General features: G+C 48.4%; 1 protein-coding gene across 4 annotated transcripts in view; it reads right to left on the bottom strand.

Moving 5' to 3' along the window:
- LOC140385882 (carbohydrate sulfotransferase 9-like) overlaps window positions 1-17,847 on the bottom strand; it is a 192,070-nt gene that overhangs the window by 148,229 nt on the left and 25,994 nt on the right. Inside the window, exon 1 of one of the 4 annotated variants that reach the window (XM_072468496.1) lies at window positions 3,915-4,025. The exons of the other annotated variants lie outside the window; for them this stretch is intronic. The gene's annotated coding sequence lies outside the window, so the exon portion shown is untranslated. Of the gene's footprint in view, window positions 1-3,914; window positions 4,026-17,847 lie in introns of those variants that run through there. 4 annotated transcript variants of the gene reach the window in all.

The raw sequence follows: 17,847 nt of genomic DNA, 5'->3' as shown, positions 1-17,847 counted from the left end.
TGTGACGCCTTTGCCATTCTTCTGTCGACCTCATTTCCCTGGAAGAGTGCTAATTTCTTTGCGTTCTCGGACGTGTCTTCACAGATTTTTGAATTGTTCCTTTCCATCGCTTCTGGGTTTTATTGGCCAGTCCAGCTCTTACCCCGAGCGATGGATATCAGCTGGTCCCTGTGCAACATTAATTTACCTTTTGAACATCTCCCACTGATCTTCTGTCGTTCTCTTCCACTCACAGATTCGCCCAGTTTATGACGTGGACGTTCTGTCTGTTCCCATCGAAATCGGGAATCACAGTAACTACGTCACATTTCCCTCTTTGAAAGCCAGCATCTCTGTCACGTCGCTCTGTTAGATCAATGTTCTTACAGTTAGGCTGCTAAAATTTAATCTGGATCATTGTCCATTATTAAAATTAACGCGACCTGCCCCCCTTGTTGGTTCTAGGACATATTATCAAAGTAAAGCACTCCAGAACACAAGCAGGAGATTCCCAATTTTTCCTGATGTGCATTTGTCTGCAGAGCCCAATTTGTATGCAAGTTAAAATCCCCCATTACGTCACACTTCCTCTACTACATGCTTGCCTAATCAATCTTTTTATTAATACATTCCACACGGCTGTTATCAGGTTACAAGCAACTCGCACAACATCTTAAATCTTTTTCTATTTCCTATTCTTATCTACTTGCTCAGTTGGCTGGACGGCTGGTTCGGGGTGCAGAGCGGCGCCAGCAGCGAGGGTTCAATTCCCGTACCGGCTGAGGTTATTCCTTGGCAGGGATGTGGTGATCTTCAGGTTAAATCACCAAGAGTCAGCTCTTCCCCCTCAAAGGGGAAAACAGCCTTTGGTCATCCGGGACTGCGGCGACTTTACTTTCTCATTACGTCACCAAAAAGTCTAAAAATGTAAATAATACCAGAGGTAGACCATTCAGCCCCTTGAACCAACTCCGTCATTCAGTCCCTCGAGCCCCCTTTGCCATTCAGCCCCTCGAGCCAGCTCTGCCATTCAGCCCCTCGAGCCAGCTCTGCCATTCAGCCCCTCGAGCCAGCTCTGCCATTCAGCCCCTCGAGCCTGTTACACCATTCAGCCCCTCGAGCCTGCTACACCATTCAGCCACTCGAGCCAGCTCTGCCTTCAGCCCCTCGAGCCAGCTCTGCCATTCAGCCCCTCGAGCCAGCTCTGCCATTCAGCCCCTCGAGCCTGCTCTGCCATTCAGCCCCCCGAGCCTGTTACACCATTCAGCCCCTCGAGCCTGCTCGGCCATGAATTCAATGAGGTCATGGGCTGGATTCTTTCACCCCGCCCGCCGCAGGAATGCCACGGGCGAGAGGTGGTCAATGGAGAGGTCCATTGACCTCGGGCAGGATTCTCGAGTCGCCGGGCGGACGCGGCCCGGAGAATCCCGCCCCATGGCTGATCTTTGACCTCGATTCCACTTTGTCCGCCATATCTCTTTCATCCCCCACCCATCCCCTACCCTCAAGTGCAAATAGATTTAACTTTAAATTTGTCAACAAATATGTAGCTACGGTCTTCCTAAGTGGGGAATTCCAAAGATTCACAACTCGCTGAAGAAACTTCTCTTCATCTCAGTCCTAAATGATGGAGTCCCTTCTCCTCAGACTGTTTTGGATTCCCCGACTAAGCATCCACACCGTGAACACCCCCTCAGAATATTATGGGCGCAATTCTCCCATCGGGAGTCTAAGTGCCGACGCCGGAGTGAAAACCGGAGTGTTCCACTCCGGCGTCGGAGGCCCGCTCCCTGCCCCCTATTCACCCGCCCTCTGGGGGCTAGGAGCGGCGTCGCGCCATTTACGTGCGCCGGGCCTTGGCGCCACGTGAAAGCGGCGCCGCGTAAATGATGCGGTTGGCGCCGGGTAAATTACGTCACCCGCGCATGCGCGGTTGCAGTCCTCCCCGCGGCCGCCCCGCAAAAAGATGTCGGACGGACCTTGCGGGGCGGCGGAGGAAAGCAGGTCCTCCTTCCGAGAGGCCGGCCCGCCGGTCGGTGGGCACCTATTGCGGGCCAGACCCCATTTGAGCACCCCCCCCCCCCCCGGTGCAGGAACGCCCCTCCCCCACCACAGGCCGCTCCCCCAGCGTTGCCGCGCTGTTCCCGCCGGCAGCGACCAGGTGTGGACGGCGGCGGCGGGAACCCGTCGTGTTGGGCAGGCCGCTCGGCCCATCCGGGCCGGAGAATCGCCGCTCGCCTTTTGCAAACGACGAGCGGCGATTCTCCCAGCGGCCAGCCGTGATTCTCGCCGCGCCGGTTTGGGGGGGGTGGGAGAATCGCGTGCGGGCGTGGGTTTCCTCCGGGTGCTCCGGTTTCCTCCCAAAGATGTGCATGTTAGCTGGATTGGCCATGCTAAATTGCCCCCGTGTGTCCAAACGTTAGGTGGGTTGGCGGGGTTAGAGGGATAGGGTAGGGGGAGTGGGCCTGGGCGAGGTGTTCATTTGGAGGGCCGCTGCAGACCCAATGGGCCGAATGGCCTCCTTCTGCACTGTAGGGATTCTATGATTCCTTGTAGACCTTATTGGCTGGGATATTCGGCTCCCAGTCCTGGCCATCTTGCAGTTTTGGGCAGGATTTCACTGGGGAGGAGGGAGGGGGGGGTTATGGGGGTGTGCATTGCTTATCCACTCCCACCCCCCTCCACCCCTTGACTAAAACATTGTTTGGAGACAGACCAACGAGAGAGAGAGAGGTGCGGCCTGTAGCAATAACCAACAGCGAGGAGAGCGCCATAGTTAGCACTGCCCAGGATGTAGCCCCCCCCCCCCCCTCCCCCCCCGCGTAGAACCGGAAGGAACCTGGACTCAGCTACGTCAGGGGTATGGGGCACACTTGTGTCTTAGGAGGTGGGGGTGCGAGTTTGGCAGTGCAGGCTGAAAGGGAGGAAAGGGAAAGGGAACAATTCTTCCCATTTGAAGATTGTGCGTGTCACAGCCCGGCGAAGTGTCATATGGACTCAAAACAGGAGTGGTCCCCACCGCGTGTTTCTCCGCTATCAATGGGATTTCCCATTGAATCCACCCTGTACTGTCGGGAAAAACCGCTTCGCCCTCCACAGATGCTGGCGGACCCGATGAACGTTTCCATCATTTTCTGTTTTGACTTATTATTATCAAGGAAGGAAGCGGGGAGGGGGCGGGTCACTATCTCCCGCGAGGCCATTCTAGTGCAAGCCGTACCCCGCCTCCCCCCACCAAGATAAAATCCCACTTCGTTCCCACCCTTTTTGTGAATGGTTCTGCTGCGCCCGCTTGCCCATGCCTACAGCGAAGGCAGTGTAATATTTCATAGAATTCACAGTGCAGAAGGAGGCCATTCGGCCCATCGAGTCTGCACCGGCTCTTGGAAAGAGCACCCCACCCAAGGTCAACACTTCCACCCTATCCCCACAACCCAGCAACCCCACCCAACACTAAGGGCAATTTTGGACACTAAGGGCAATTTAGCATGGCCAATCCACCTAACCTGCACATCTTTGGACTGTGGGAGGAATCCGGAGCACCCGGAGGAAACCCACGCACACACGGGGAGGATGTGCAGACTCCGCACAGACAGTGACCCAAGCTGGGAATCGAACCTGGGACCCTGGAGCTGTGAAGCAATTGTGCTATCCACAATGCTACCGTGCTGCCCATATCGAGGTCAGTGGTCTTGTAAACCAGAGCGACTGACCCTTAAATATTTATTTACATGTGGTGGGCGGGCTGCCTATTCCAGGTGACTGCTCGACCCCCGTCTCGTGGGCTGGAGATCGATGGGGGGGGGGTTTGGGGAGAAGAAGACGGTGAGCTAGCCACCTCCTGGTGTTTTACCAGCCCCCCAAACCCCCCCTCCCGGGCGGCGAGTTGGTCCAAATCCGGGCCAGCTGCCTCAGTAATTGTCGGCGGGTCATACCTTGTGCGCCTGCAACTCATCCCGTTTCTCACACTCTGTGCGTCTGTGAGGAACGACCGCAAACTAATGCGGGCCGCGCACTCCAAACCGTCCTCTTGTTCTCTGTTTGCAGCTTTCGCTGCTTAACCGCTCAAGGGAGACGGGAGTTGGACACACAGCCTCAGAGTCTCCAGGGAGACAATGTCTGCCCTTGGACCTCAGCCAAAGGCAGGAGAAAAACACTCTCTATCCCTTCGGGCGCAAAGCAACCACTTTTGCTCCTCATCAGAAACAAATAACTGGCAGAATTCCTGTCCTTTGGAGCAGCGGAAATTGAACCAGAGAACCCCAGTGTCTTAGGCTGTGATTTCATTCGCGTTTTGTTACAAATATCAGGTTACTAGAGTCGCAGTTTTGTGCACTACTGTTTCAGCTTAATTATTTAAAAGCTGTCTGTAGCTATTACATTACCAGTTAGTCCACGAGATAAAGGCAATCCTTTAGTCATTTATTTTCCATTACAATTATTAGAGAATAGCTTCTAATTCACCTAAAAGGGCACAGTGATGCATATCAGTCATCGCCTTTGCTAATGCTGTGCTTGGCTAGGAATGAACACATTGTGCTGACCTTCATCTGCCTGAACAACTCCACTCCCCCTCCCTACCTCCACCTCCAAGTGCAGCCCGTTCAGCCAGCATTTATCCAGCCTCGCTCTGCTCCCCCCCCCCCCCCCCCCCCCCCCCAACCACGGTAGCATTGTGGATAGCACAATTGCTTCACAGCTCCAGGGTCCCAGGTTCGATTCCCCGCTGGGGTCTCTGTCTGTGCGGAGTCTGCGCGTTCTCCCCGTGTGTGCGTGGGTTTCCTCCGGTTTCCTCCCACAGTCCAAAGATGTGCAGGTTAGGTGGATTGGCCGTGCTAAATTGCCCTTAGTGTCCAAAATTGCCCTTAGTGTTGGGTGGGGTTACTGGGTTATGGGGATAGGGTGGAGGTGTTGACCTTGGGTAGGGTGCTCTTTCCAAGAGCCGGTACAGACTCGATGGGCCAAATGGCCTCCTTCTGCACTGTAAATTCTATGATAATCTATGAAACCCCCCCACCCCCAGCAAACCGTGGAGATCCCCAACCCCCACATTCACTCAGTGAGTAATTTTTCGACGAAGCAAGATAAATTCGCAACTGAGTGCCAATCGTGTGTTTCCCCAGTAACCTCCCTCCCTAAACCCGTTGCCCCTCTCTCGTCCCTCCTTTAAGACCCTTCTTGCAAGTGAACCCTCGGAAAGCGACGTTCCCTGACGGAGTCCCTGGTCGTGCACTCAGATCCTGGGCGGACCAACTGGCGGGTGTGTTGGCGGGCATCTTCAACCTCTCCCAACTCCGTTCCCGGGTTCCTACCTGCTTCAAGAGGACCATCATCATACCAGTGCCACAGAAGAACCAGGCAACGTGCCTCAATGACTACCGTCCGGTGACGCTGACATCAGTCATAATGAAGTGCTTCGAGAGGTTGGTCATGAAGCGCATCAACTCAGTACTCCCAGAACGCCTTGATCACTGCAATTCACACACCACCGCAACCAGTCCACTCATCCCCAGAGCATTTTGACAACAAAGACGCCTACATCAGTCTCCTATTCATTGACTACAGCTCTGTCTTCAACACCACAATCCCAGCCAAGCTCATATCAAAGCTCCAAAGCTGGGACTTGGCTCCCCACTTTGCAACTGGATCCTTGACTTTCTGACCCATAGACCACAATCAGTAAGGATAAATAACAACACCTCTGTCATGATATCCACATCAGCATATCATGGTGCAATCACACGCACACACTGATGGACAGGTAGTTGGACCAACCAACACACACAGCATCGCAGCCAATCACCAGTGAGAGCATACGCACTATAAAACAGGGAACACCACAGTTCCCGCTCATTCTACCAAGAGATAGCACAGAGCACAGAGCTCACAGCGTGCCACTCAGACATACACCATGTGCTGAGTGCCTCACTAAGATAGTGCTCGGGCTGGGTCCACAGGTTAACTGGTGAAGCACGAACCACAGCCAGCAGTTATTAGTTGTTATTGTTCAAGACAATAAAACAGAGTTGTACCATCTGCAACCATGTTGGATCATTTGTGTATCGGAACACCCAACACGACAACCTCCTCTACGATAGTCCTCAATACTGGGGCCCCACGAGGCTGCGTACTTAGACCCTACTAAATCCCTATACACACATGACTGTGTGGCAAAATTCAGCTCCAACTCCATCTACAAGTTTGCTGATAACACGACGGTAGTGAGTCGGATTTTGAACAACAATGAGTCAGAATACAGGAGGTAGATAGAGAACCTAGTGGAGTGGTGTAATGACAACAATCTCTCCCTCAATGTCAGCAAAACTAAAGAGCTGGTCATTGACTTCAGAAAGCAAAGTACTGTACACACCCCTGTCAGCATCAACGGGGCCGAGGTGGAGATGGTTGACAGCTTCAAATTCCTAGGTATGCACATCATCAACAATCTGCCCTGGTCCACCCACATCGACACTACGACCAAGAGAGCACAACAACGCATATACTTCCTCAGGAGACTAAGGAAATTCGGCATGCCCACATTAACCCTTACCAACTTTTACAGATGCACCATAGAAAGCATCCTATCTGGCTGCATCACAGCCTGGTATGGCAATTGCTCGGCCCAAGACCGTAAGAAACTACAGAGAGTTGTAAACACAGCCCAGTCCATCACACAAATCCACCTCCCATCCATTGACTCCATCTACACCTCCCGCTGCCTGGGGAAAGCGGGCAGCATAATCAAAGACCTCTCCCACCCAGGTTATTCTCTCTTCCAACTTCATCCGTCGTTCAGGAGATACAAAAGGCTGAGAACACGCACTAATAGATTCAAAACCAGCTTTTTCCCCGCTGTTACCAGACTCCTGAATGACCCTCTTATGGACTGAACTGATCTCTCCACACATCTTCTCTACTGAGTAGTACTACACTCCGAATGCTTCACCCGATGTCTGTGTCTATGTATTTACATTGCGTATTTATGTATGTCCTATGGTTTTGTTTTCCATGAATGGAATGGGCGGCACAGTAGCACAGTGGTTAGCATGTTTGCTTCACAGCTCCAGGGTTCCAGGTTCGATTCCCGGCTTGAGTCACTGTCTGTGCGGAGTCTGCACGTTCTCCCCGTGTCTGCGTGGGTTTCCTCCAGGTGCTCCGGTTTCCTCCCACAGCCCAAAGATGTGCAAGTTAGGTGGATTGGCCGCGCTAAATTGCCCTGAGTATCCATAAAGTTTAGGCGGAGTTACTGGATTACGGGAATAGGGTGGCCTTAAGTGGGGTTAAGAGCCGGTGCAGACTCGATGGGCCAAATGGCCTCCTTCTGCACTGTAAATTCTATGATCTGTATCGGCTGTACGTAGAACAATACTCCGGTACACGTGACAATAAATCAAACCTTCCTTAAATCTATCCCTTTGTCCAAGGTTTGGTAACCTGCCCTGCTATCTCTCTCTGCGGCTTTTGTCGAATCTTGTTTCAGAGTGCTTTGTGAAGCATCTTGGGATGTTCCGTGAGATTGAAGATAAATAAAATGCAAACTATTGTTATATTTAACAAGCTGCAGTTTTAACTAATCTGATATGAGACTTTCCAGTGTTCCGATGCATTGTTGGAGAAGCTAAACAAACATCCAGGTGGAAGATGCTTAAGTAAACGCTGCTGGGCATATAAAACCATTGGATACCTGGGTATTATTTAACGTTAATCAGGTAGAAAGCAATTAGATATTCTCCTAACGTTGGCAAGGCAGGAAGTTGTAGAATCATTGAACACAACACAGCTGTCATTACAGCTGCCACCCACCTGGCTCCACCCCCTCGCCTTTTCCCCCGAAGCCTTGCAAATGTTTACCTTTTTAAAGGTTGTCCAATTCTCTTTTAAAAACCTTTGATTGAAGCTGCCTCCACCACAGTCTCAGGCAGTGCATTCTGCACCCTAACCACTCGCTGCGAATCAACGCTTTTCCTCATGTTGCTTCATTTGCCAACCACCTTAAATTGGTGCCCCCCTGCTTCTCGATTCCCCCCTCTTTACTGTGTCCAGACCCCTCGTGAATTTACAAACCTCGATTGAATCTCCTCTCGGCCTTCTCTTCACAAGGAGAACAGCCTTCCTCATGCGCAGTTCCCAGAACCAGACTGGATACTCCAGCTCGGGCCAAGTCACAGGGGCACGGTAGCACAGTGGTTAGCACAGTTGCTTCACAGCTCCAGGGTCCTGTAGCGCAACAATTACTCACTCAAGTCGAGAAGAGATGAAATCAATCGAGGCTTTATTAAGCAAGACTTGTTCCCCAGCAGCTCAGTTACAGAATGCGGCTGCTGGGAGAACTCGAGCTCTTATACTCCGCCTTCAGGGCGGAGCCTGCAGGCGGCAGAACCAACCAGGACCCGGGACCTGTCAGCCAATAGCCTCTCGGCTTCACAGGTACCGTACTACCCCTAATACATACCACCACAGGTCCCAGGTTCGATTCCCGGCTTGGGTCACTGTCTGTGCGGAGTCTGCACGTTCTCCCCGTGTGTGCGTGGGTTTCCTCCGGGTGCTCCGGTTTCCCCCCACAGTCCAAAGATGTGCAGGTTAGGTGGATTGGCCATGCTAAATTGCCCTTGGTGTCCAAAACGTTTAAGTGGGGTTACGAGGTTATGGGGATAGGGTGGAGGTGTTGGCTTAGGTAGGGTGCTCTTTCCAAGAGCCGGTGCTGACTCGATGGGCTGAATGGCCTCCTTCTGCACTGTAAATTCTATGATTCCATGAATCAGTGTTTTATAAACTTTTATCGTGACCTTCTTGCTTTTGTATTCTATGCCGCTTTTTTATTAACTTTATACTTCAAGTGGGCATCGCTGGCCAATATTTATTACTCATCATTTATTGCCCTTGCTAGGCATTTCAGGGGGCAGTTAATAGCCAAATACATTGCTATGGGTCTGGGGTCTGGGTGGCACAATGGTTAGCACTGTTGCCTCACAGCGCCAGGGACCCAGCTTTGATTCCAGCCTTGAGTGACTGTCTGTGTCGAGTTCTCCCCGTGTGTGCGTGGGTTTCCTCCGGGTGCTCCGGTTTCCTCCCACAGTCCAAAGATGTGCAGGTTAGGTGGATTGGCCATACTAAATTGCCCTTTAGTGTCCAAAGATTTGTAGGGTAGGTGGGATTACAGGGATAGGGCGGGGGGATTGGGCGCTCTTTCAAGGGCAGGGCAGACCCAATGGGCTGATTGGCCTCCTTCTGCACTGTAGAAATTCTATGGAGTTACATGTAAGTCAGACCAGGTAAGGACAGCTGATTAACTTCCATAAAAGGCCATTATATAGAAACAAACATCGAAAATTGAAGCAGAAGGAGGCCACTTGGCCCTTCGAACCTGCTCCACCATGCATTATGGGCATCGTGGGCAGCACGGTAGCATTGTGGATAGCACAATTGCTTCACAGCTCCAGGGCCCCGGGTTCGATTCCCGGCTTCGGTCACTGTCTGTGCGGAGTCTGCGCATCCTCCCCGTGTGTGCATGGGTTTCCTTCGGGTGCTCCGGTTTCCTCCCACAGTCCAAAGATGTGCAGGTGAGGTGGATTGGCCATGATAAATTGCCCTTAAGTATCCAAAATTGCCCTTAATGTTGGGTGGGGTTGCTGGGTTATGGGGATAGGGTGGAGGTGTTGACCTTGGGTGGGGTGCTCTTTCCAAGAGCCGGTGCAGACTCGGTGGGCCGAATGGCCTCCTTCTGCATTGTAAATACTATGATTCTATGATATGATTATGATAATGCTGATCATCAAGTTCAATACCCTGATCCCACCTTCCCCCATATCCCTTGAGTGATCCAGGTGGGGTTTCACAACAATTGATGATAGTTTCGTGGTCACCATTACTTAATATTCCAGATCTATTCATTGGATTTAAATTCCACCAAGTGTCATGATGGGATTTGAACCTGTGTTCCCATATGTGTAGGATTCCAGATGACTAATCCTGTGACATTACCACCATACCCCCCCCCCCCAGGATTCCTTATGCCTTATTAATCACCCCCTCGAACTGTCCTCCCACCTCTGGTCCCTCTTGCACCCCTTTTACAATTGTATCTCTTTTTTTTTGCATTGTCCATGTTCCTCCCACCCAAATATCCAACTTAACACGTCTCCTCATTAAATTTCATCCACCACTGGTACTTTCAACCCTAAAACGGTTTGAATAAAGTCAACTCATTCATTCTCTCCCATGTTGATGCTGACGCACCGACAGAAGTACGTTCAAATCAATGAATCCGATCGGGAATTCAGGGTAAATCTCTTTAATCTGCAAGTGATGAGAATGTGGAACTCGCTACCACACCGAGTTGGGGGGGGGGGGGAAGCAGTTTGAGGAGAATAGTGTCCACGCATTTAAGGGCAAGCTAGATTATCAGGCAGGTGAAGGATGGTTGGTCAGCTGACTTCAGTCAGGCCGTTGACCGCCTGGGGAAGACGGAGATGAAGTACGATGCGGTGCATTCGGGAAGGACTAGCGGGGAGAGGCAATCTTAACTAAACGTTCCCCCTGGAGAGCCTGTTGTGTCAGCCGGTACACTTGAGACCTTCTGCGGTCAGTGAGCACTGCGGGGTCTGGGAATATTATTTCTATTTAAATAAGTCTGAAGTTTTGATTTTGCTTCCAGTGCCCCCTTTAAGGGGCTGTTAATTTATCAATTTGTCTATGAGTTAAATTGTTTTAAAACAATATATATTTGATTCCAAACCACACAGAAAGTTCCACATTCATAAAATCGAAAATCAAATTACAAACAGTTTGACATTTCTCGGTCTCTTTCGTGCCAAAGATTGCCACCCTAGAGCACGGCTCCACCCTCACCCCCACAATGTCTCATACACCGCCGTCCAAAACGCCGGTCCCCTTGCGCACCTCTCACACCTGTTCTCCGCCTCCGGGAAGGACCCGTCCATGCACGCACGCGTCATATGAGCCCGAGAACCACATTAAATTCCATCAGCTGGTCCCGGCGCAGGGGGGAGGGCGAGTTCACCCGAAAAAATATTGCACTCCAGACCCCTCCCCCCACCCCTAGTGCCAATCCCAGCTCCTCCTCCCCCTTCCCCTCTTTCTCTCTTCCAATCACGCCTTACCGACTCCCGTGACCACCCATATCTGTCCGAGATCTTCCCCTCCCTCAACTCATCGCTCGGTAACTCTCTGTCTAACGGTGCATGGCTCAGCAGCTGAGGGAATGAAGGGGACGTTTTTCGTACAAAGTCCCGCACCTGCATGTACCGGAATTCATTCCCCCTCGGGAGCTGATAGTTCTCCTTCAATTCCTCTGGCCCCACGAACCTCCCCATCGCAAACAAATCCCGAGTCCCCTTGACACCCCCCTCCACTCCAACTCCTATAAATTGCATCTATCCTCATCGGGACCCAAACCTATGATTTCCACAGATTGGTGATTGTATTAGTTAAACTGTTAATTAGTTTATTTGTTCCATTGGTATGTGGAAAAGATTGGAAACTAAATGATACAATTTCAAATGCGGTGCAGTGTTTATCATATCAAATGAGGCTAAGTACGTACTCTGGAAACGTTGTCCCCCCCACACACCGCACACCGTACCCACCAACACCCACGCAGTGCACCCCCGGCCCGATCACGTGCCCGGGCAGAAATGCCAACCTGGCACCTTGGCAGTGCCATCTGGGTGCTAGGGTGCCCAGGTGGCACCAACAGTACCAGGGCACCACCCTGCCCACGCAGCTTGGGGCCTACGATCCGCTGGGAGACCCCCACGAGTGCCGTTCAAGGCCATAGAAGGCAGAGAGTAGCAATGGAAGGATGCTTTTCTAATTGGAGGGCTGTGACCAGTGGTGTTCCACAGGGATCAGTGCTGGGACCTTTGCTCTTTGTAGTATATATAAATGATTTGGAGGAAAATGTAACTGGTCTGATTAGTAAGTTTGCAGACGACACAAAGGTTGGTGGAATTGCGGATAGCGATGAGGACTGTCGGAGGATACAGCAGGATTTAGATTGTCTGGAGACTTGGGCGGAGAGATGGCAGATGGAGTTTAATCCGGACAAATGTGAGGTAATGCATTTTGGAAGGTCTAATGCAGGTAGGGAATATACAGTGAATGGTAGAACCCTCAAGAGTATTGAAAGTCAAAGAGATCTAGGATCCACAGGTCATTGAAAGGGGCAACACAGGTGGAGAAGGTAGTCAAGAAGGCATACGGCATGCTTGCCTTCATTGGCCGGGGCATTGAGTATAAGAATTGGCAAGTCATGTTGCAGCTGTATAGAACCTTAGTTAGGCCACACTTGGAGTATAGTGTTCAATTCTGGTCGCCACACTACCAGAAGGATGTGGAGGCTTTAGAGAGGGTGCAGAAGAGATTTACCAGAATGTTGCCTGGTATGGAGGGCATTAGCTATGAGGAGCGATTGAATAAACTCGGTTTGTTCTCACTGGAACGAAGGAGGTTGAGGGGAGACCTGATAGAGGTATACAAAATTATGAGGGGCATAGACAGATTGGATAGTCAGAGGCTTTTCCCCAGGGTAGAGGGGTCAATTACTAGGGGGCATAGGTTTAAGGTGAGAGGGGCAAGGTTTAGAGTAGATGTACGAGGCAAGTTTTTTACGCAGAGGGTAGTGGGTGCCTGGAACTCGCTACCGGAGGAGGTAGTGGAAGCAGGGACGATAGGGACATTTAAGGGGCATCTTGACAAATATATGAATAGGATGGGAATAGAAGGATATGGACCCAGGAAGTGTAGAAGATTGTAGTTTAGTCGGGCAGCATGGTCGGCACGGGCTTGGAGGGCCGAAGGGCCTGTTCCTGTGCTGTACATTTCTTTGTTCTTTGTTCTTTGTTCCGTCTGCTCCGTTTCTGGGGACCACTGCTGAACGGCGCTCGCCTGGGGTCTCCGAGAAGGGGGTGAATCCCAAAGCCTCAGGTTCCTCAGAAATCTGCACGTTAAAGTGAGACTAGCTGTCTTGCTCTAATATGCAGATTTGCCAAAAAGTGATTTCCCCCCCCCCCCCCCACGCAACATCTCGTGCGATCGCGTTGGATGTCACGAGGTGTTGCGAGCCGGGTAGATCCTGGGAACGGGGTCTTCTGGCTTTTATAAGCCACGCTGCTGCACAGCGAGCTGCTTTTCAGGCACGGCCCATCAGATCGCCCCCATAATGTTTTTCATTCATTCATGGGGTGTGGGTTTCGCTAACAAGGCCAACATTTATTACCCATCCCTAATTTCGCTTGAGAAGGTGGTGGTGAGCTGCCTTCTTGAACCCACTGCAGTCCATGTGCTATTAGGTAGGGAGTTCCAGGGCAGCACGGTGGCGCAGTGGTTAGCAGCTGCCACGGTGGGGTTTAAACCCATGTCCCCAGAGCATTCGCTGGGGTGTTGCTAGTGTTATGGGAGAGGTGTTTTCAGAACCCCAAAATGTATCATGGGGAGTTCACCCAACTCCCACCTTTAATGGATTGTTGCTTTTGAAGTACACGGCTTGTTCCCCAGGTGTGGTATTACAATTATGGACACGTGGGTTTTTAAAACAAAACAATGTTTATTCTATGAACTCAATTTAGCCTTTAAAAAACAAACATTGAATATCTTAACACCCATTACGTCAAAGATAACCCCAAAAGACTACAACACTAAATAATCCTTCAAAATGTTCCTTTAAACATCCAAAAGACTTCACCTTCAAAAACAGTAACACCAGGTTAAGTTAATATATATTTTCTGTTGGATGGCCGAGATATTTATCAGCCTGGAGTCGCAGCACGTTTTCATGCAGCACATAGCCAACACAGGCACTTCTCAAGCTGCTGTCTCAAACTGGCTTTCTCCTTTCAAGCAGCTCACAGCAAAACAGCCAGGCACTTTTCAGCTGCTGTCTCTCAAAACTGAAACTAAAACCTGAAAATGGCTGAGCTGAAGCCCAGCTCCACCCACACTCTGACATCACTGCATTTCTGAAAGGTACATTGCTTAAAATTTCCATTTCTTAAAGGTACTCTCACATGACACCTCCCCCAAGAAAAAAAATAAACCATCAACTTCAAGATGGTTTCATTTTTCACTTTTGCACCATCCACTAAGAAATGTGCACAATAAATATACCTTTTCGTTTTTTTTAAAAAACCACACACAAACAGGTATAATAATATTGTCCCTTTTTCTTTGTTCTTCTTCCTCCAACCAAAATCCTTCTCGATTGAGTCTCTTTGAACAAGAAAGTCTCTGCACGATCCATCCATTCCTCTACGCCTCGGCATTTCGCTTTAGAATCGGATATTTTAGTTCAATCTAACCACAGAGTCCCTTGCAATTCTCCAATACAGGAGCATTGGTTACCACAGCTTTCAGGCAGTCAAATGCCTGTTGAAAGTCCGCTATCCATTGAAATTTTTGACATTTCTTCAGCAACCATGCTGCAAATCTTTTGCACAAAGGTTCGATCAAATTCATTCATGCTAAGAGATTGCATTATTTTCCTTTGTCTTGAGGGTATTGGAATCTCCTCAAGGAAAGTGATTCGGGCTTCTCCAAATTCACTTTCGGCTAGGTTCATCACCAAACCCGCCTCCTGAAGTCGATCGAAGAACTCCATACGATGTTTTAAATGCTCCTTCCATGTCTGGAAGTTGGAAATAAAAGCAGATTGTCCCACTTTCTCAATGCAATCCTTCAAACGTGGGATAGGATAAGAGTCCGTTCTTGTAACTGCATTCACCTTTCGATAGTCCACACACAACCATTGGGTACCATCTGGTTTGGGTACCATCACTATGGGTGAGCTCCATTGGCTGCAACCCACTTCAATTATGCCATTTTCAAGCATACTCTCAATCTCTCTGTTAACCTGTGCCAATTTTAAAGGGTTAAGTCTATATGGATGTTGTTTGATCGGAACAGCATTTCCCACATCTACATCATGTATAGCCATTTTAGTACTTCCCAATTTATCTCTACAAACCTGCCCATGTGATATCAATAACTCTTTCAGGTCAGTTTGTTTTTTCTCTGGAAGGTAACTTAACAATTCATCCCAATTTTTAAGAACATCCTCATTTTCCAATTTAATTTGAGGTATGTCAAATTCACAGTCATCTGGATTTAGTTCGTCACTTTGAGTTAGAATCATTAAAACCTCTTTTTTCTCTCCTTCCCTTTCAAAGTACCTTTTAAGCATATTCACATGACACACTCGGTGAGTCTTCCTTCTACCTGGTGTTTTTACCACATAATTCACCTCACTTAATTTCCTTGCAATCTGATACGGTCCACAAAACCTAGCTTTTAAAGGCTCCCCTACCACTGGTAACAACACTAAAACTTTATCCCCACTGGCAAAACTACGAACTTTGGATTTCTTGTTCGCGACCCATTTCATCACATTTTGTGCAACTTTCAAATGTTGTCCAGCCAATTCACCAGCTCTATTTAATCGTTCCCTAAAATTTGACACATAATCCAATCATGTAATTTCCGATTTCTCACCCACCAATTTTTCCTTAATCAATTTAAGTGGTCCTCTTACCTCATGACCAAAAATTAGTTCAAAAGGACTAAATTTGGTAGACTCATTAGATGCATCCCTAATTGCAAACAATACGAATGGAGTTCCTTTATCCCAATCCTCTGGATAATCTTAACAATATGCCCTCAACATTGTCTTTAATGTCTGATGCCACCTTTCTCATGCTCCCTGCGATTCTGGATGGTACGCAGTTGATTTAAATTGTTTTATTCCTAAGCTATCCATAACTTCTTTGAATAACTTTGAAGTAAAATTCGATCCTTGATCCGATTGAATTTCTGTGGATAGTCCATATCTAGTAAAGAATTTAAGTAACTCCTCCACAATCCTTTTAGCTGTAATATTGTGTACTGGAATGGCCTCTGGAAACCAAGTAGACACATCCATTATAGTCAAAAGATATTGATTCCCACTTTTTGTTTTAGGAAGCGGTCCTACACAATCGATTAGGACCCTTGTAAAAGGTTCCTCAAATGCTGGAATGGGTATTAAGGGTGCTGGTTTTACCACTGCTTGAGGCTTCCTTATCACTTGACATGTGTGACATGATTGACAAAATTTAACTACATCTTTATGTAGTCCAGGCCAATAAAAATGTTTCTGGATTTTAGCTTGAGTTTTCCTTATTCCCAAATGACCTCCCACTGGTACCTCATGTGCAACTCGCAACACCTCCTTTCTATACCCTACCGGCAATACTACTTGATGAACATCTGCCCACTTTTCATCCGCCTGCATTTGTACAGGTCTCCATTTTCTCATCAAGACATCACTTTTACGGTAATAACCCACTCTGGTATACTCTCAGATTCCTCTTCCGTATATGTTGTCTGATATATCCATTTTATTTCTATATCTTCCTGTTGTAACTCCGCCAATTTTCCTGAACTAAAAATATCCGCCTCATCCTCCAACTGTGCTTGTTCTTTTTCAACCACCTGTTCAAAAGTCGTTTCAGATAATTGCACTTCAACTTCACCTTCACTCTTTGATTTCTCCTCTTGTCTTAACCTGTGACTTTGCGACCTTGTTACAACACAATCCGGAAAAATCCCAGGATAGTCGCCCTTCAACCCTTCAGTTGTCTGATTTTACACTGGCATATCAATCACAGTAGACATCACTCCCACTTGCGATCCAGCTATATCATTACCCAAGATAAACTGTATTCCTGGACAAGATAGTTTATCTATTACTCCTACTACCACTTCACCACTCTTCACTGGACTTTCCAACCTTACCTTATATAATGGAACGCTACTCCTTTCACCCTGAATTCCACATATCACCACCTTTTCTGGCAACATTCTTCCCAAACTACATAATTCCTCATCTCTTACCATTAAAGATTGACTAGCCCCTGTATCTCTTAAAATTGTGACTTCTTTACCTGCTCCTCCTGATACACATGAGTAAACTTTACCCACACAAGTAAATTCTTTAAAGACATCTGGCACCTTCTTAACAATTACTTCTTGAACAGGCTGTACAATCGTTTGCACCTCCTTTGCTTCCCTTGGGCTTTCCTTTACCACTCTAACAAACCCCACTGTCTTATCCTGTTTTACCACATCAGCCTTCCCAGTGCTTTTCTTCAACCACCAACACTGTGACTTTACATGGCCTAGTTTATTACAGTGAAAACATTTGAAACTTTTCATTTCTTTTCCACCCTCCTGGATTCCTTTTTTAATCTGAGGTACACTCTGTTTATTGTCTACCATCAGATCACCCTTACCTTTACCACTTGAGTATTTCTCATGTCCCCAGTTTCTATCCCTCACCGGCTGAAATTGATGTCGGAAACCAGCTTTGATTTATGAACTAATTAATTATCATCTGTCATTTCTGCTGCTAATCTCGCAATGTTAACCCTCTGTTCTTCCACATGAGTTCTCACTACATCAGGAATTGAATTTTTAAACTCCTCCAAAAGTATAATTTCTCTGAGAGCTTCATACTTTTGGTCTATTTTCAAAGCCCTTATCCACCTATCAAAATTACTCTGTTTGAGCCTTTCAAACTCTATGTATGTTTGACCAAATTCTTTCCTTAAATTTCTAAACCTTTGTCTGTAAGCTTCAGGCACTAGCTCATATGCACTTAAGATGGATTTCTTCACCTCCTCATATGTTCCAGATACCTCCTTCGGTAGTGATGCAAACACTTCACTAGCTCTACCTACCAGCTTTGTTTGAATCAGTAATACCCACATGTCCTGTGGCCATTTAATTTGTTTAGCTACCTTCTCAAATGAAATGAAAAAGGCTTCCACTTCCTGCTCGTCAAACCTTGGCAATGCTTGGACATATTTAAATAGATTC

The sequence above is a fragment of the Scyliorhinus torazame genome, chromosome 11 (genome assembly GCF_047496885.1).
Source record: "Scyliorhinus torazame isolate Kashiwa2021f chromosome 11, sScyTor2.1, whole genome shotgun sequence".
NCBI classification, from domain to species: Eukaryota; Metazoa; Chordata; class Chondrichthyes; order Carcharhiniformes; family Scyliorhinidae; genus Scyliorhinus; species Scyliorhinus torazame.
This window is presented reverse-complemented; position numbering and strand designations above follow the sequence as displayed.